At 42.5% G+C, this 18,173-nt stretch overlaps 1 protein-coding gene across 2 annotated transcripts in view; it reads right to left on the bottom strand.

Moving 5' to 3' along the window:
• Window positions 1–18,173, bottom strand: part of EXOC6 (exocyst complex component 6) — a 1,799,203-nt gene that overhangs the window by 760,469 nt on the left and 1,020,561 nt on the right. The gene's annotated exons all lie outside the window — the stretch shown is intronic.

Raw genomic sequence — 18,173 nt, forward strand, 5'->3', positions numbered from 1 at the left:
ACTTTGTTAATTCAAATGCCCTGGAATGGTTAGTCTGCACACCCACAAGGGGTTCAAATATCCTGGACCTAGTACTCACCAACATGGGGGTGTCACTGTACTACCCCCAGTGTGTTGCCCTCCCTGGTTAAGTCAGACCATAAATCTGTCTCATTTGAAGTAAAGATCAGACCTGACACCCCCACAGGAGCAAAAAACTGAAACATTTCTCTAAAGTAAACTATCGCCTTCTAAGAAATGGTATAAAAGGTTTCAAAGTCCCTGCTAACACAGGCAACAATGACTCCTATGCAGAAGACTACACAAACACCCTATATAGCCACTTAAACAAATGTATCGACTCTGCTGTACCTCACAGGACTAAAACCAGGTTCTCTCGAAAAAACAAGCCACCCTGGTGGACTGCAAGTATAAATAATTTACATAACAAAAGAAAGATAGTGATATCTAAGAACAGGGAACTTACTAATCAAAGGAAGATTACAGCTTAAACATCAAAAACAGAAACCTTGTAAAGTCCTCTAAAGCTAGTCACGAGAGTAAACTAGCATCCCTATCTAAAGACAATCATACGACATTCTTTAGCTACATCTGAAACCTAAAAGGGAATGCCCAGCTGTGTGCTGAACTTACAGTGGACGGCACCACTCACACTGAACCTGAAGAAATTGTCAACCTGCTAGCTGATAGGTTTGGCAATAATTTTACACCCTAGTCATTCCTCATAACATTCCTGACATCAGTCCTCTACCAAGTATCTCCGAAGAACAGCTCATACAAGTGCTCTCCAAGGCCAAATATTTGGCCTCTATGGGACCACATAACATCCCAGGGTGCTTACTAAACAATCTAAAACAAGACCAAGCGGAACCACTTAGCAGTGCCTAACCACAGCTTGAAAAATAAGTTATGTTCTTAACATAACGTTCCATCTGTGTTGTTTATCTTCATTCATTATTGACTGATGGGTGCGGATCTGACCTCTCGGAACGGACTTGGCCATTATACATAGCTCGCGCCAGCCAAAAACTCTCGAGCAAAGGCTCTACCCACAATGCCTCTCTTCCCATTACCTCAGATCGAGTTTGCCTAGTAGTTAAGAAAATACAGAGGCCCTCTCTAAGGTATAACCCTATAATATCCCAGGAGTAGGTTCAAACCTCCAGGAATCTTTTTGAGGGGGCAGGAGGGCGGGATGTCAAGAATGAATAAAGACCGACAACACAGATGGAATGTTATGGTAAGAAAAGAACTTCTTTATCTGATGTTGTCAGTCTTCATTCAATCTTGACTGTTGGGACAGAGTCCTCAGCTACTTTAAATCCTCGGCAGCCCTAAGGAATGATATTCCTGAGCATCATAAAGCCAAAGGATGCTCTTCCCCTGGAGACCATGTCTAATCTGTAATGAGTGATAAAGGTATGTGGAGTAGCCCAAGTTGCAGCTAAACATACGTCTTCCATAGAAGCCCTGGAATGGAAGACCACTGAAATGGAAACAGATCTAGCAGAATGAGCTCTAATTGTCATTGATAACTTGAGTTTATTTTGGTTGTATATAAAGGTAATGCAGTCTCTTACCCATTTTGACAAGGTGACCTTTGATACAGGTTTGTCCAATCTGAGTCCTGAAAATGATAGTTGGTCTGATTTTCTAGAAGATTTTGTTCTGTCCAAGTAAAAATGTAATTGTCTGTGGATGTCCAACAAGTGTAAACAGTACTCTCCTTTGTTTGTAAAATTTGGGAAGAAGACTGGTTAAGTCTATTGACTGGTTGATATTAGACTCTGATACCACTTTGGGAAGGAAGGTGGGATTGGCTCTGAGTGATGTTCTTCCTTTGTGAAAAATGATATAGGGATGATTCACACACAAAGCCTGCAACTCTGAAATTCTTCTAGCAGATGTGATAGCTACTAAAAGAGGGTCTTCTAAGATAAAAACCTGAGGACAAAAATAGCTGCAGGCTCAAAGGGCTATTGAACTAGACATTGCAAGACTAAGGTCAAATCCTATGGTGCTACAGGGTCTTTGAAAGGGGGGTTTTAAATGCAGAGCGCCTTTAAGAAAAATTTTGCCAAGACGAGACATCAAGGAATGGTCATCAAACTGGTTATAAAAATTTGAAATGGCAGCCAAATTAACCTTAACTGTAGACACAGAGGCCCCCATTTCAAATAAGGTAACTAAATATTCCAGGACCTTATCAACTGAGGCCGAGAAAGGATCTATGCAGTTTGTACATGCTCAAATTGAAAATCTTTCCATTTGCTTAAGCTTCCTGGTGGATGGTTTATGGGAAGCCAGAAGTACCTTTTGCACTGGAGAGGCCAAGTTATTCTGCCTGGCAATTACTGGAATTGGAAAATCCAAGCCGTCAGCCTGAGATTTTGAAGATTGGAATGCACCATGCCCTGAGGGTGAGACAGAAGATCTGGAGCTGGATCCAGAGTCTATGGGCGGCGAAAAAGATGAAGCCAAAGAAAGGGGAACCAGACTTGACTGGGCCAGTAAGGTGCAGTAAGAATCACTTTGCTTCTCAACCATAAGGCTTTCCTCAGAAACTGGGGGATCAGCAGAACTGGGAGAAAGGCATACATGAGTCCTGGGGGCCAATCGAGAAGAAGTGGGTCTCTCGGGGACTCCCCACGAGGGGGATTAAGGCAAACTAGCTGTTGCATTTGTGGTTTATGGGAGAAGTGAACAGGTCGCAGCAAGGCTGACCACATTGACGAAAGATCTTTGTCGCAACGTTGGGATTGAGAGAATACTCATGAGGCAGGAGGCTACATCTGCTCAGTTTGTCTGCAATCACTTTGATGTTCCCTGGGATATGCATTCTTATCAGAAAGAAGTTGGAAGCATTTGCCCATTGCCAAATCATTAGACCTTCCCGACATAGAGGTTAGGACTTGGTTCCCCCCTTTTTGTTGATATACCAGACTATGGACATGTTGTCTGACTGGATTGCAATTGTCCCCGAAGGAAGGACAGACTGGAATGCTTGCAACGCTAAAAGCACTGCCCTTAATTCCAGGACATTGGTATGTAAATTGGTCTCTTGCGGGGACCAAGTGCCTTGGACAGTCTTCCCCAGGTAATGCCCCCCAATCTGGGAAGCTTCCGTGGTCACTATGGGTTTGGGCGAAGGGGGGGAGGAAGGAACGACCCCATAGATTTTCTTCTGGCTTCATCCACCAAGACAAATCCTTTTTGCAGCGATTTGCTATCAGGATTAGATGGGACATCGGATGTGTTAGACTCGACCACTGTGATGCCAGCAACCTCATGTGAAATCTCGCTAGGGGTACTAAGGTTATGGTTGCTGCCATGGACCCCAGAGTTTGTAGTACCAGGCGAGCAGGAACTTTGTTTTGATAGATGATCGCTTGAACTTGTGACCTTAGCTTCATCAGCCTCTGTAGAGGAAGGGATGCTACGCAGGAAATCATGTTGAGTCTTGCTCCTATGAACTCTAGATCTTTTGTGGGAGTCAGCTGTGACCTCCCTATTTATGGAAATGCCTAGAGTCTCTGCGAGATGTTGCACAAAGTTTGTTGCGTAGAGCAGTAGATGCCTGGATGGGGAGGTGAGGAGCCAGTCGTCTAGATATGGAAACACTCGGAAACCTCGTAGTCTCAAGTGAGCTGCTATGACTGTTATGCATTTGGTAACACCTTGGGGGCTGTGGTGAGACAGAATGGCAGTGCCCGAAACTGGTAATGACCGGCTCCTAGCTGGACATGGAGATATCTTCTGGAGCACTTGTCCATCTTTATGTGGTAATACGTATCCTGAAGATCTATAGAGCACATCCAATCATCCTTCTCTAGAAAGGGAAGGATAGACTGAACCGTGACCATCCGCAATTTTGTCTACTGTACAAATTTGCTCAATATGCTGAGATCCAAGATTGGTTTCCAGTCCCCTGTCTTTTTTGGCACTAAAAGAATCTTGAGTAGAATCCAGATCCCATTTGATCTGGTGGGACTAATTGGATGACTCTTTTTTAAAGGAGCTTTTGAATCTCTACTGCTGCTATATCCCTCTGACTGGGTGTAACACAGGGGATTTGCTTTTGGGATTTTGGCAAAAGACTGAAGGGAATGTGGAAACCTCTAGTAATTATTTTCTGCACCCAGGTATCCAAGGTTATTGTAAGCCAGGCTGAATGCTGCAGAGAAAATCTTCACTTGGCTGCCTCTAGAGGTAAACAATCAGGTCTCCATAAAGGGTTGTCCAGAAAAGAAGTTTCTGGAGCCCTGGTTACACGGACCCCCTCTGTTGTCACGGGGGGGGGTGTCTTCCAGAAGAGTTCCCCCCTCTGCTCCAGGGAGAATACTCACCACGTGTCCCGAAAAGGACTCTGGACATTTTTCTACTCCTCTGATTCCTAGAGGAAGGTCGTTGTAGAGCAGAAAAATGAATACCCACAGCAGAAAGGGTCTTTCTGTCTTTTTTCTCACCTGGGTAAGTGTGTCTCTGACTTTTGGGCCAAACAAGAAAGTACCATCAGCAGGAATGTTGATTAAGGAAGACTTAAAGGGCCCAGCAAAATCACACAAGCGCATCCAGGCAAGATGCCTAATGATAATTGCCTGTACCCGCTGCTCTAGACATCCCTTTGGCTGTATGAGCAATAAGCCCCATGGATGAATTTGAGATTGACTCCAGGGTGGCAAGCTGAGAGGCGATCTCATCTCAAACCTCGTTAGACACTACTCCTAGTCTGAAAGCTCAGTTATCAGATCCTTTTGGAGTCTAGTAAAGTGTGCCAAGAAGTTCAAGGACCGAATTTTGAAGGTTGTTGAAGTAAAGACCTATTTCCCAAATCTGTCCATTGTCCAAGACTCTCGGTTAGGAGGATGGACAGTTGAACTCTCCTCGGCGAGTTCCTTTTGGTTGGCCACCGCCACCACCATGGCATCCACTGCTAGACCCTTAGACCAATGGGGCTGATCTTCTGGGGTTGAAAGAATCTTATCTAGTCTCCAGGAAATAAGCTCTGTGGAGTCAGGAGTCTTCCATGCTCGCTGAACGATCAACTTAACTAGGTCATTAGTAGGCGGCAAATGAGATCTGAGGTAATGGGAAGAGTGGCATTGTGGGTATAGACTTAGCTCGAGAGTTTTTGGCTGTCGCGAGCTATGTATAACAGCTGAGTCAGTTCCAAGAGGTCAGAACCAAACGCATCACTCAAGAATGAATGAAGACTGACAACATCAGCTCACTATTTTTGTGCCAGTGGAGTGAAGAACAGCAACAGTAATCCCCTTAAACAAAGGAGGTCCATCAACTGACCTTGGGAACTATAGACCCATTAGCCTGACCAGCCTTATCTGCAAGGCTATGGAAAGAATTATCATGCACCTTTTCAACCAGGACATAGGCAACCTTTTCAACCAGGACATAGGCAACCTTCAGACTCTTGACATGACCCAGTCTGATTTTGTTAAGGGTAGATCTTGCTTACTAAACCTGGTGTACTTCTTTGAGAATATCAACAAAGCCTTGGATGAGGGAAAGCTGTACATACCATCTATCTTGATTTAGCCACATCATTTGACGCAATGCCTCACTCAATCACTGAGAAACTCTCCCAGCTGGGAATTAACCCATACATCACGAAATGGGTAGACAAGTGGCTCACTGATAGAGCTCACAATGTCAAAGTTGGGGAGTCCACTTCCACCAGTAGACCAGTTACCAGTGGTGCACCACAAGGATCTGTACTGGGCCCTCTACTGTTTGAAATCTCTCTCTGAAGTCCAGACAAAAGTAGATAGCCTATGGCTTACCAGGTTTGCAGACAACTATAAACTGGGCACAATCATAGAGTCGCCCAAAGATGTCAACATATTACAGAAGGGACTGACGCAGACAAATGATTGGTGCCAAAGCCATGGACTGAGACTAAAGGCAAACAAATGCCTCATTACCCCTTTCAGCAAAGAAGTAGCCCCTGCTATTTATGATATAGATAGCACCCCCTAAGCTCAAACACAGTGGTGCGAGACTTGGGAGCACAGGATGACAGCAATCTAAACTTTGATCACCATGTGTCCCTAGTGGTAAGGAAAGCCTTATACACTGCACATCCAAGACAAAGAAGGCCATAACTCCGCTGTACTCAACCCTTATGAGACCACTGATCGAGTACAATACTCCTTTCTATATGTACCTCACCAGACACCTGCAGCAGCTGGAGAGACCACAGAGGTTACTAACCGAGAGAATTCCGAGCCTCCAAGACATGAGCTACATGGAAAGACTGAAAGCCCCCCTCCATGACCTACATGGAAAGACTGAAAGCCCTGTCACTATATTTTGTATCATACAGGCTGCTGAGAGGTAACCTGTGGCTGGGCTACCGAGCAGTCTCTAACCCTGCCCTAATGGAAATGCTGCACATCTGCAAATCAAATGGGACAAGATACGACAAGAGTCACTGATTCTAGGGACCTCAACCTAGCATGTGAAATTAAAAGAACATGTGGGAGAGACAGACTTGTCTCCCAGAAACTGCATCACCTCTGGAATAAGTTCCCACTTCATGTGAAGCAGAGCTCCTCAAGGACTCTATGATAACTGGATGGGTAAAGTACAGTTGTGCACACTTACCATAAATGTAGATGTTCGAGTGTATTCACTATTGCAGTCATTACATTTGGGTAATCTGCTGGCAGGTGCCCCCAAAAAGGTAGCAAAAAAAAAAAAAAAAAAAATATATATATATATATATATATATATATATATATATATATATATATATATATATATATATAAACTATATATACATGCATCATACCTTCATCTACAAGCAAATACACCACATAGGTTGTAGAAGATAGTGAAGGAAAGATAAACTCCAGAATGAAAGGGGTGATGGCGGGCGGGTAACCTGGACTGCAACAGTGAATACATTCGAACATCTACATTTATGGTAAGTGTATACAACTGTACTATGTTCTTCGTGTTTCACTGTTGCAGTCATTACATATGGGTAGAATCCCAAAGGTATGAATGGGAGGCTGGAGCTAAACAGCATTAGGTGCGGCTATAAGGCCTTGCAGAACTGCAGTGGTAAAGCCTGCCCTGGACTTAAGAGTAGAAAGGCAAATGATAATGCTTTGTAAAGGTGTAAACAGAACTCCAAGTAGCAGCCTCTAGAATGTCTTTGGTTGGTACTCCTCTGAGAAAGGCTGCTGAAGTAGCTGCAGCTCTGGTGGAATGAAACCTAATGCCCTTGGGCACAGGTTTGCCATGGTGCAAGTAGCAGAAACAAATGCAGTGGCTTATCCACTTTGAAACAGTCTGCTTTGAAATAGCCTTTCCTTCTGATCCTGCAGCATATGACACTAGTAATTGCTTAGTTTTTCTTAGAGCTTTAGTCCTGCTCAAGTAGAATCTTAGCTGTCTGTGTACGTCCAAGGAATGCAGAATTCTCTCCACCTTGTTCTGCGGATTTGGATAAAAGGTTGGCAGATGAATAGTTTGGTTAACAGCCACACTGGAAACCACCTTAGGCATAAATGAAGGATTGGTCCTCAGAGACACCCTGTCTGGGTAAAAAATGATAAAATACTCCACAGCCATGAGGGCCTGTAGCTCTGAAACTCTTCTTGCTGAAGTAATTGCTAGGAGCACAGCTGTTTCCCATGATAAGAACTTTATATCAGCAGTAGCAGCTGGTTCAAATGGAGGCAGGGTGAGCTTTTCCAACACATAATTAAGGTCCCATGCAGGTATTGGTGATCATCTTGGAGGCCTTAAATTTTTGGCTCCTCTAAGATACTGCTTTAGTAAAGAATGAGAAAAGATTGGTGGCTCTGTACTGTAATGAGCTGAAATGGCAGAGGCACGGATTTTAATTGATGAGAAAGACAGGCCTTTGTCAAGCATCTCAGTCAAGTATTGTAATATCTGAGGAATATTTGGTTCTGCTGTATCAGTTCCTTCTGCTTGATTCTAAGCACAGAATCTCTTCCATTTATCAGCATAAGATTTTCTAGTACTAGGCCTTCTGGCTTCCAAAATGACATCCATCACAGCTTTACTGAGAGGTGTTGTTTGTATAACTACATGATCAGCCATGTTGCCAGGTTCAGTGTCTGTAGTTGATTGTGCAGGATCTGATTGTTTTGCTGGGACAGTAGTTGAGGTCTTTGAGGTAAGGTCCAAGCTGGGTAGTAAGACAAGTTCCTTAGGATTGGGTACCAGTATTGGCAGGGCAGGCCTGGGGCAATTAGTATCATCTTTGGTTTCTCTTGTCTGACTTTTAGTAGGACCCTGGGAAGAAGAGGCACAGGAGGAAAGGCGTAAACTGATAGGTTTTTCCAACTAAAGGACAGGGCGTCCACTTTCCATGCTTGTCTGTGGTAAGTCCTTGTGCAGAATCTTTTCAACTGATAATTTTGAGGAGAGGCAAATAGATCTATGTCCGGGCTCCCCCATTTCCTTGTTATCATGCTGAAGACTTGTGGATCTAGTTTCCACTCGTGAGGGTCCATAAGGTTTCTCCTTAAATCGTCTGCCAGAGTATTTTGTTTTCCTGGCAGGAATTGAGCTTGAAGATGTATTTGGTAAGTCAAAGCTGTGTCCCACAGTGCCATGGCTAATCTGCAAAGGGGGTATGAGTGTATGCCTCCCTGCTTGTTTATATACTACATAACCATGGTGTTGTCCGTCTTTATCAGTAGTTGTCCTGGATAAAGTAAGTCCTTGAAGGCTGTCAGGGCATTCTGAACAGCTAGCATCTCTTTTTGGTTGATATGTAGATGCATTTGCTTTGGGGTCCATATGCCTCTATGCATCTTCCCGCCATGTGGGCCCCCATGCATAATCTGATGCGTCTGTTGTCAAAGTTTGTCTGGCAGGGGGTAGAGTGAAGGCCCGTCCCATGTTTTGGTGACATGCCTTTGCCCACCATAGAAACTCCTGTTGTAGGCAGGGAATGAAAGGAATCAGTTTCCAGACTGTGAGAATGCTGACTCCATAAACTTTTTAGGTACCACTGAAGTTTCCTCATATGCAGTCTTGCATATGGAACCAGTAGGATGCAGGATGCCATGAAGCCCAAAGCCTGCAGAGTTTGTCTTGCAGATAATTTGGGTTTTTGTTGCCATCAGTTTGAAATAAGTAGCCAGTTGCCTTTGTTTGTCTGGCATGAGGTAAGCCATCTGGGCAGTTGTATTCAAGCTTGCACCCAGGAATGTTATCTTTTGAGAGGGTACCAGTTGTGAATTATTTTCATTTATTGTGTACCCTAGGCATGTTAGAAGCCTTTTCACAAACGGCAGGTGTTGAAGAAGAATGTCCTTGTTCTCTGCTTGAATGAGACAGTCGTCCAAGTAAGGATATATTTGTATACTTCCTTGTCTGCAAAAAGCAATTACTGGTGCCAGGCACTTTGTAAAGACCCTGGGTGCAGTAGATAAGCCAAAGTGCAGTGCAGAGAATTGGTAATGCATTAAGCCAGCCTTGAATCGGAGGTATCTTCTGCACGATTCCCTTATTGGGACATGCAGGTATGACTCTTTTAGGTCTAATGTCACCAGCCAAGTAGTCTTGCACAGCATGGGCAGAAGCTGCTGCAAAATCAGCATTTTGAACTTTGGTATGTCCAGGTATGTGTTCTAAGTTGATAAATCCAGTATTGGCCGCCAGGCCTTGTCCTTTTCTGGGTACCAAGAACAGTCCTGAGTAAAAACCTTGTCCTTTTTCCTGTTCTGGTACTGGCTGAATGGCCCCCATATCCATGAGGGATGTGACCTGTTTCTGTGCCTCTGCCCATTGATTTTTTTGGCAGATCCTGCCAACCGTTTGCCATTGCAGAGTATGGAAATGGAATCTGTATCCCTGTGATACTATGTTTAGCACCCACTTGTCCTGGGTTATTAACTGCCAATATTGAGCAAAAAGTGCTAATTTTCCCCCTAAGGGTGCTGCCAAAAGGTAAGTGTTTGTTGAAATAAAAAAGCAGCTACCAGTCCTCAGCTCGAGCAGGGCCAAATACAATTCCACAGACACTTCTTGTAGCTTAAAACACTGGTTTATTTTTTCACAAAAATCCACAAAACGAACTCCTGGTTACAAAAACATACTCCTGGTTAAGCGCTTTCATCTGAGGAACTCAGATTTCATCAGAACCAATAGTGTCAGTATTAACTCCATTTTATATGAGCAAATTGGCACCAAAAACTTTGTATGAAACATTCTTAAAGGTACATTACCAGATAACAAATACTAGAGCCTTATTTTATACTGAAATATGACAATTGTAACTTCTAATACATAAAACTCAACAAATAAAGACATGTGTCATTGTGAAAACAATAAATGTAAAATACTACATATAATAAAAATTTAATAAATATAATAAATACTGTTTATACTAAATTTATTTTGTTTTGTTTAAATATTTTATTATAAAAATTTTTTTTTAAATATTTTAAGAATTTTTTAAGAAGTATATATGTTTTGGGAAATACATGAATGTTTAGTAAAAATAGAAATAATGAGACTAAAGATAAATAATGGTAAAGCGCCTATCTATGGCTTACACCCGGTCCAAGCTTAAAAAAGGCTTAATACTAATAAAATCATTTAAGCCGGGTGTGGTGGTGGCATCACAATATATCTGCCACTCACTTTCTTTATATGCCAACCAACTTGGTAAAAGAAATTGTTAAAAGGCATTGGGAATTATTGAATATTCCTGACATCAACTTGGCAAACATTGACAAGAACCCTGTTTGTGTCTACAAAACTGCACTAAATTTGAAAAAACTTTTGGAAGTTAGTGCATATGGTGGGACAAAAAGGAAAAGAGAGGCCACAAAAAAGTGTGGTTCTTGTAAACAATGTAAAAATATTAATGATGAATGTGTGGTCACTCTAGACAATTTGATGAGAACCAGGTGTAGGAGCATAGCTGGGAATTGTCTCAGCCAGAGGGTTGTGTACCTTGCTACATGTTCTACCTGTCCTGCCTATTATATAGGCAAGACAGAGAGAAAATTTAAGACTAGAATTTACGAACACCTTTATAAAATTAGGAAGAAAGAGACAAAAAATGCTCTTAGTAAACATATTTTGGAGAAGGGGGATGACCATTCCTTCAGATTTATGATTATAGACCAGGTAGAAAAAACATCTTATGGTGGCAACTGGAAAACATGGTTAGCATATAAAGAAAGTGAGTGGCAGATATATTGTGATGCCACCACCACACCCGGCTTAAATGATTTTATTAGTATTAAGCCTTTTTTAAGCTTGGACCGGGTGTAAGCCATAGATAGGTGCTTTACCATTATTTATCTTTAGTCTCATTATTTCTATTTTTACTAAACATTCATGTATTTCCCAAAACATATATACTTCTTAAAAAATTCTTAAAATATTTTTAAAAAATTTTTTATAATAAAATATTTAAACAAAACAAAATAAATTTAGTATAAACAGTATTTATTATATTTATTACATTTTTATTATATGTAGTATTTTACATTTATTGTTTTCACAATGACACGTCTTTATTTGTTGAGTTTTATGTATTAGAAGTTACAATTGTCATATTTCAGTATAAAATAAGGCTCTAGTATTTGTTATCTGGTAATGTACCTTTAAGAATGTTTCATACAAAGTTTTTAGCGCCAATTTGCTCATATAAAATGGAGTTAATACTGACACTATTGGTTCTGATGAAATCCGAGTTCCTAAGATGAAAGCGCTTAACCAGGAGTATGTTTTAGTAACCAGGAGTTCGTTTTGTGGATTTTTGTGAAAAAATAAACCAGTGTTTTAAGCTACAAGAAGTGTCTGTGGAATTGTATTTGGCCCTGCTCGAGCTGAGGACTGGTAGCTGCTTTTTTATTTCTGGTATTGCCTTTGGGTTCGTGGTTTTTTACTTTGTTGCAAGAATGGCAGAGACCGGTTCACCTTCTGCTTCATTGAGCAGGACTGAGTATACGGAGCTTCGGGCGGAAGTGACGTCACTGCAGAGTGACGTTAGTAGGCTCCTCGTGTTGGTGGGGAAGCTTACTGAAAATATTCAGTCTGGCGGAATTACCGACAACTTAAAAAGGTAAATCTGTGATTTATTTACACTCTCCACAGAGGGAAAATACTTTGGACATTTATGTCAGCGACGAAGAAATACCGAACGGACAAGGTCCATGTCACCCTACAGGAACGCCGAATACAGGATTGGATTTGGAGAATAAAGAGGCCGATATTAATCTTTCACCAGCAGGTGACTTTACTTTTGATCTAAGTTTATTGCAGCGTGACGAATTTTACAAACTGGGCGCAAAACCAAAAGGGAAAATGTTAACTAAATCGTACGCTGCAACTACATCCAACGGACTAGTGACAAAACAAGGTACAGAATTAAGAGACTGTGCTTTGAGTTCTAATTGTAAAAATAACTGTAGAAATAATTCTAAACATGTTAAAAAGCAATGTATAATTAATGGTGGAAATGATTTTTTAAATGACTTCTTGAATGAAGAAAGTGATTATTTTTCTGAAGGGGTTAATAACAATACATTTAAGGAAAGGAAAGCATACCCTTCTGAATATATTAAAGACAAGATTGTTGCTTTAGGTAAAAAACTTATTTTACTGAAATGTGCAAAAATTGACAATGCTTATTTGGGCAAATGCCTAACTTTAGGCATTGTTCCAAAGGGGATTAGATTTTTTAAATTACCCCTTGGTTTAAAGTATGAAGATGATGTCATGTGTGATTTTAATGAAATGTTTGATGAGTTTGGTTTTATTTTATTAAGAAATTGATCAAATATAATGATGGGAAAATTTCTCTTCTATTAAATGAAGTGGAAACTTTGAATGATGAGATAGTGAATAACACCAGATTTGATGAATGGCATGATTTATATCAAAAGCAGTTTTCACATGCTGAAAACAAAGCTAAATCTGTTTACAGCAAGAAACTGAAGAAAACTGATAGGGACATGAGCTTGTATAGGGAACACAAAGTATATATTTGGCCACGTCATTTAGAGGGTAGAAAAGGTAACAATGGACAAGAAATTTCAGGTACGAAATTTTATAATGATATGGAGAGGTTTGAAGAAAATTCAAATTTTCAAGGGGGGAGACATCACCCTGCACCCAAACAATATCAGAGGAAGTATCAAAGGTGAAAAAGGATGGTATTCTTGATAAAGATTCAGTTTTAGAATGTGATACTTCTCCACCAAATAATGATTCTCTAGTTTTGCATTCATTGGGTCACACGGACAGTGACACAGTAGTTCAAGGGACGAACAACAGTCCGAAGGGACAATTATTTGCGAATATGGAAGTTACAAACAACCAAGGCCCCTTAGTTTTATCTTTTGCAGGCTTTAAAGTGTATAACTACACTAATTTCTTTATTACAGATGAATTTTTAAGTTATTCAGTAAAGGAATGAAGTTCATCCCGTCCGTGACGTTTAAGTTAGTAGACACAGTTAAGGACATCAAGTTATTTTGCAGGAGAATTAACTTAGCTATACAATTTAAAAATGACCCTGACTTAGGAATAAAACAGAGGGAAGAGAAACTTAAGAAAAAGAGTACATATATACCTAATTCTCACCCTCAAGTTGGAACATTTGAAAAAATGGTGTGTAGAGATATATATAGACTAAATAAGAACATTAATTTTAAGAATAATTTTGGTGCCCCCTTTGAAGACAACCTTACTAGAGGGGAGAGAGAATGTTTGCAAAACGTGGTCAACAATAAGAACATTAGATTAATGAAACCAGACAAGGGAGGGGGTATTGTTATTTTTGATTCTAAAAATTACAATAAGGCAATTCAGGATATACTGTTCACTTCAGATAATTATGAAGAAATTTCATTAAATCAGATCAATATTGGACACCACAGGATTGATTTAATTTTAGAAGAATATTTGTTGGACAATCGTATATCCGATGAACTTTACAAATTTCTGAGGAATGAGTTCCCAAGGCTTGCCAGTATCTTTGGAATTCCAAAGATACATAAATGTATAGATACCCCACCGTTTAGACCTATTATTTCTGGTTCATATTCGAAGACTTACAATATGGGAGTCACTATTGACCACTGGACCAAACATATATACAAAAAAGTTCCCCATATGGTAAAAGATTCTTGGGAATTTTTGAGTAGAATTACACCGGAGGTTTGGTCTAAAAATCTCACATTTTTAACCATAGATGTGAAAGATTTGTTTTCATGCATCCCTGCCTCCATAGGGTTGGAATTTTTTGAATCCAGTTTGAAAAATTATTCAGGGTTAAGCTGGGATAGAATCAGCCTGATCTTGGATATGATGGGGCTTATTCTAGACCACAATTATATCCTCCACGAGGGAGAATACTTCAGGCAGACCAGGGGTGTGGCCATGGGTGCCTCGTGTGCCCCCATCTTTGCCAACTTGGTCATGCTAGAATGGGAGAACAGGTTTCTATTCCCTTGTCAGTTTTTCAAACACATCTCCCTTTATTCCAGGTATTTGGACGACTTGTTCATTATCTGGAAGGGGACTCCAGAAGATATTAGGTTTTTTATGGATTATATAAATTCAAGTACAGATTTTCTAAAGTTTACATATAAGGTAGATAAAGTTGGTATACCATATTTAGATACTTTCATTAGTACCACTTTAGATGGTTTTGCTTCACAAATATATAGAAAGTCTACCTTCTCAAATGACTACATAGAATTAGAAGTTATGTACTCACCATAACGTTCCATCTGAGTAGGTGTATTCATTTGTCTGCAACCTGTGGGTTATGGATCCGATATCGGATCCGAACTGGCATGGTTTTCCAGCTATGGATCCAAGCTCTCAGCTCCTCCCCTCACCCATAATGCCCTGCTCTACCCTCATGACCTCAGATCGAGTTTGCCAAAGCAACAATACCCTAAAAAGGGTAACAAAGAATATGCAGGAAACTGAAAGGCCAGGGGGATAGGAGGGCGGGATGGTTGCAGACAAATGAATACACCTACTCAGATGGAACGTTATGGTGAGTACATAACTTCTAAATCTGAAGTAGGATATTCATTTGTCTGCAACCTGTGGGACAGAGTCCCCAGCTACCTGAATCTTGCCATCATGGAAGGATATTCGAGCACCGGAGCCAAAGGATGCTCTACCCCTAGATGCAAGATCCAACTTATAGTGGGAAATAAACGATGAGATGAAGCCCACGTGGCTGCTGCACAAATATCATCTAGAGGAATCCTAGCCCTGAAGGCTGCCGAGGTAGATACTGACCGGGTTGAATGGGCATGAACACCCTCAAAAGGGCCTTCCTGAAGCTTGATAAGCCAATAAAATGCACTGTGAAATCCAGCGAGACAGAGAAACTTTAGAGATTGGCTTGCCCAAATTGAATTTTGCAAAGGAAATAAACAGCTGGTCGGATTGCCTATGACCAGCTGTCCTGTTCAGATAAAATCTAAGTTGCCTGTGAACATCTAGTGAATGTAGCTTATATTCACCTTTGTTTTCATATTTAGGGAAGAAAACAGGGAGGTTAATGGATTGATTGATGTTTGCTTCAGAAGCGATTTTAGGAAGAAAGGACGGGTTGGTCCTGAGGAGACACGGTCCGGATGAAATACCAAGTAAGGAGGTTTAGCTGATAAAGCTTGAAGTTCAGAAACTCTCTTGGCTGATGTAATGGCTACCAAAAAGGCTGTCTTGTAGGACAAGAATTTGAGATCCACCGTAGCCGCTGGCTCGAAAGGAGGAGCGGTCAAGGCCTGTAGGACTAAAGAAAGGTCCCAAGGAGGAACTGCTTGTTTTATAGGGGGCCTGAGAAGAAAAGTACCTTTAAGAAATATTTTACACAATTTGGCTGACATAAGAGGATTAGAGTCATGGCCAATGTGATAGTGAGAAATTGCCGCCAGTTGAACTTTGACTGTGGAACTGCTGGCACCATCGTAAAGAGAGTGGTTAGAAAGTCAAGCACTAAAGGGAGAGGAACCGTGAAGGGATTCAGGCCTTGCCGCGCCACACAGAGAAACGTTTCCATTTGCTTCGTAAACCTTTCTAGTGGATGGTTTATGAGCCGCCACCAAAATAGCCTTTACAGGTGAAGAAATACCGGGAGTCCTTATCAAGAGTGGAACTGGAGCAGCCAAGCGGTCAGCTTCAGGTTGTCCAGGTTCGGAGGAGGAATGCAGGATGGATGGGATATCAGATCCGGATGGGATCTAGAATCCAAGGAGGATTCACCGAGTGAGACCTTAGGAAGGGGAACCAGATCTGTCGAGGCCAGAATGGAGCAATGAGAATCATTCTGCAACCCACCCGAGAGGCTTTCTGAAGAACTTGCAGCATCAGAGGCAAGGGTGGATAGGCATACAGAAGACCGGGTGGCCAAGCATGCACCAGAGCTGCCTCTTGGGGTACCTCCGGAGGAGGTATTAGAGCGAAAAACTGTCGCACTTGGTGTTTGAGGGAGAAGCAAAAGATCGCATGAAGGGGTTCCCACCATGCGAATATGCGTCCGCTACTTGACAATTGAGAGACCACTCATAAGGGGTCAGAATGGTGCGACTCAGCTTGTCCGCTAGGATGTTGGACCGACCGGAATGTGCGTTGCTATTAGAAAGCGATTGGTGGAGATTGTCCATTCCCAAACTCTCATGGCCTCGACAAAGAGGGTAAGACCTTGTTCCCCTTGCTTGTTGATGTACCAGACAACAGACATGTTGTCCGATTGAATCGCAATTGTTCCCAAGGAAGAAAGTCCTGAAGTGCTAGCAACGCTAAGAGCACTGCTCTCATCTCTAGAACATTGATATGCAGTAAGGTCTCTGAATCGCTCCACGTGCCTTGGACTGTCCGCCCAAAGTGCCCCCACCCGAGGCGGAGGCGTCCGTGGTCACCGTGGCGAGAGGGGAGAAGCACAAAATGGGCAGCCTTTGTGGAGATCCGGGAGTGGAGCCACCACAAGAGGGACCGCTTGCAAGCCTTGCTGATCGCTATGGGATGATGCATGGGGAGAGCAAGGTATGACCACTGTACTAAGAGTCCACTGTAGAATGCATATTGAGCCTGGCAAGAGGAAGAAGTGCTATAGCAAGCCATGGACCCTAGAGCCCTCAGGACCAACTCCGCTGGAACAGAACTTGAATGGAGAATGGCCCGCACCTGGAGCTGCAGATTTAGAACTCTGTCCGCAGTGAGGAAGGCTCAGAACTCCTTGTGTCTAGCCTGGCCCCTATAAAATCTAAGAGCTGTGTGGGCCAGGTTGGACTTTTGTATTTATTGTGATGCCCAGAAAGGGAGCAAGATGGAGAAAGGAGTCTCGCCAATAGAAGTAGATGCCTTGTTGGGGCGGTAAGAAGCCAGTCGTCCAGGTAGGGAAAGACCTGCACCCCTGAAGCCTCAGGTGGGCCGCTACCACTGCTAGTACTTTGGTGAACACCCTGGGGCTGTGGTGAGACCAAAGGGAAGGACCCGAACTGGTAGTGACTGGCTCCCAGCCGAAGCGGAGAAACCTCCTGGAGCGCCTGTCCATCAGGATGTGGTAGTACGTCCTTGAGATCTATCGAGCACATCCAGTGATTTTCTCCCAGAAGGGGAGAATAGATTGCAGAGTGACCATTCGGAATTTTTCTTTGGGGACTGCCAGATTCAAGAGAGAGAGGTCTAGGATTGGTCTTAGTTCCCCGTCTTTTGGCACTAAAAGAATCTGGAGTAGAACCCTGATCCGATCTGGTCTGGGGAACGGGCTGGATGGCTCCTTTCTTTAGCAGATGGCCAATTTCTGCCAGCGGCCTCCCGCTGACCGGGTGGGACGCCTGGGAGGGACTTCAACTTTGGAAGGTGAAGGAAAGGAATGCGATATCCCTGGATATGATTTGGAGAACCCAGCGGTCCGATGTTATGGACTCCCATGCCGCTAGGTGCCCGAATGTCCCCGACTGCCTCCAGAGTAGAGCAGTCGGGCAACCCTCAGGGTCGCTGCGGGCCGTTCAGAGAAAGGTTCCCTGGACCAAGTTTCTGGGAGCCCCTCTGCCTCTAGGGCGGCGCCCCCTCCTGTCCTCCTCTGCCACGGAAGGACTGGTTGTCCGGAGCAGGCTGGGACTGCTGCGACTTCGGAACCACATCTTCTTCTGACCCTTTGGTTCCTAGAATAGGGCCTC

The sequence above is a fragment of the Protopterus annectens genome, chromosome 14.part0 (genome assembly GCF_019279795.1).
Source record: "Protopterus annectens isolate FY-2018-M chromosome 14.part0, PAN1.0, whole genome shotgun sequence".
Taxonomy (NCBI): Eukaryota; Metazoa; Chordata; order Ceratodontiformes; family Protopteridae; genus Protopterus; species Protopterus annectens.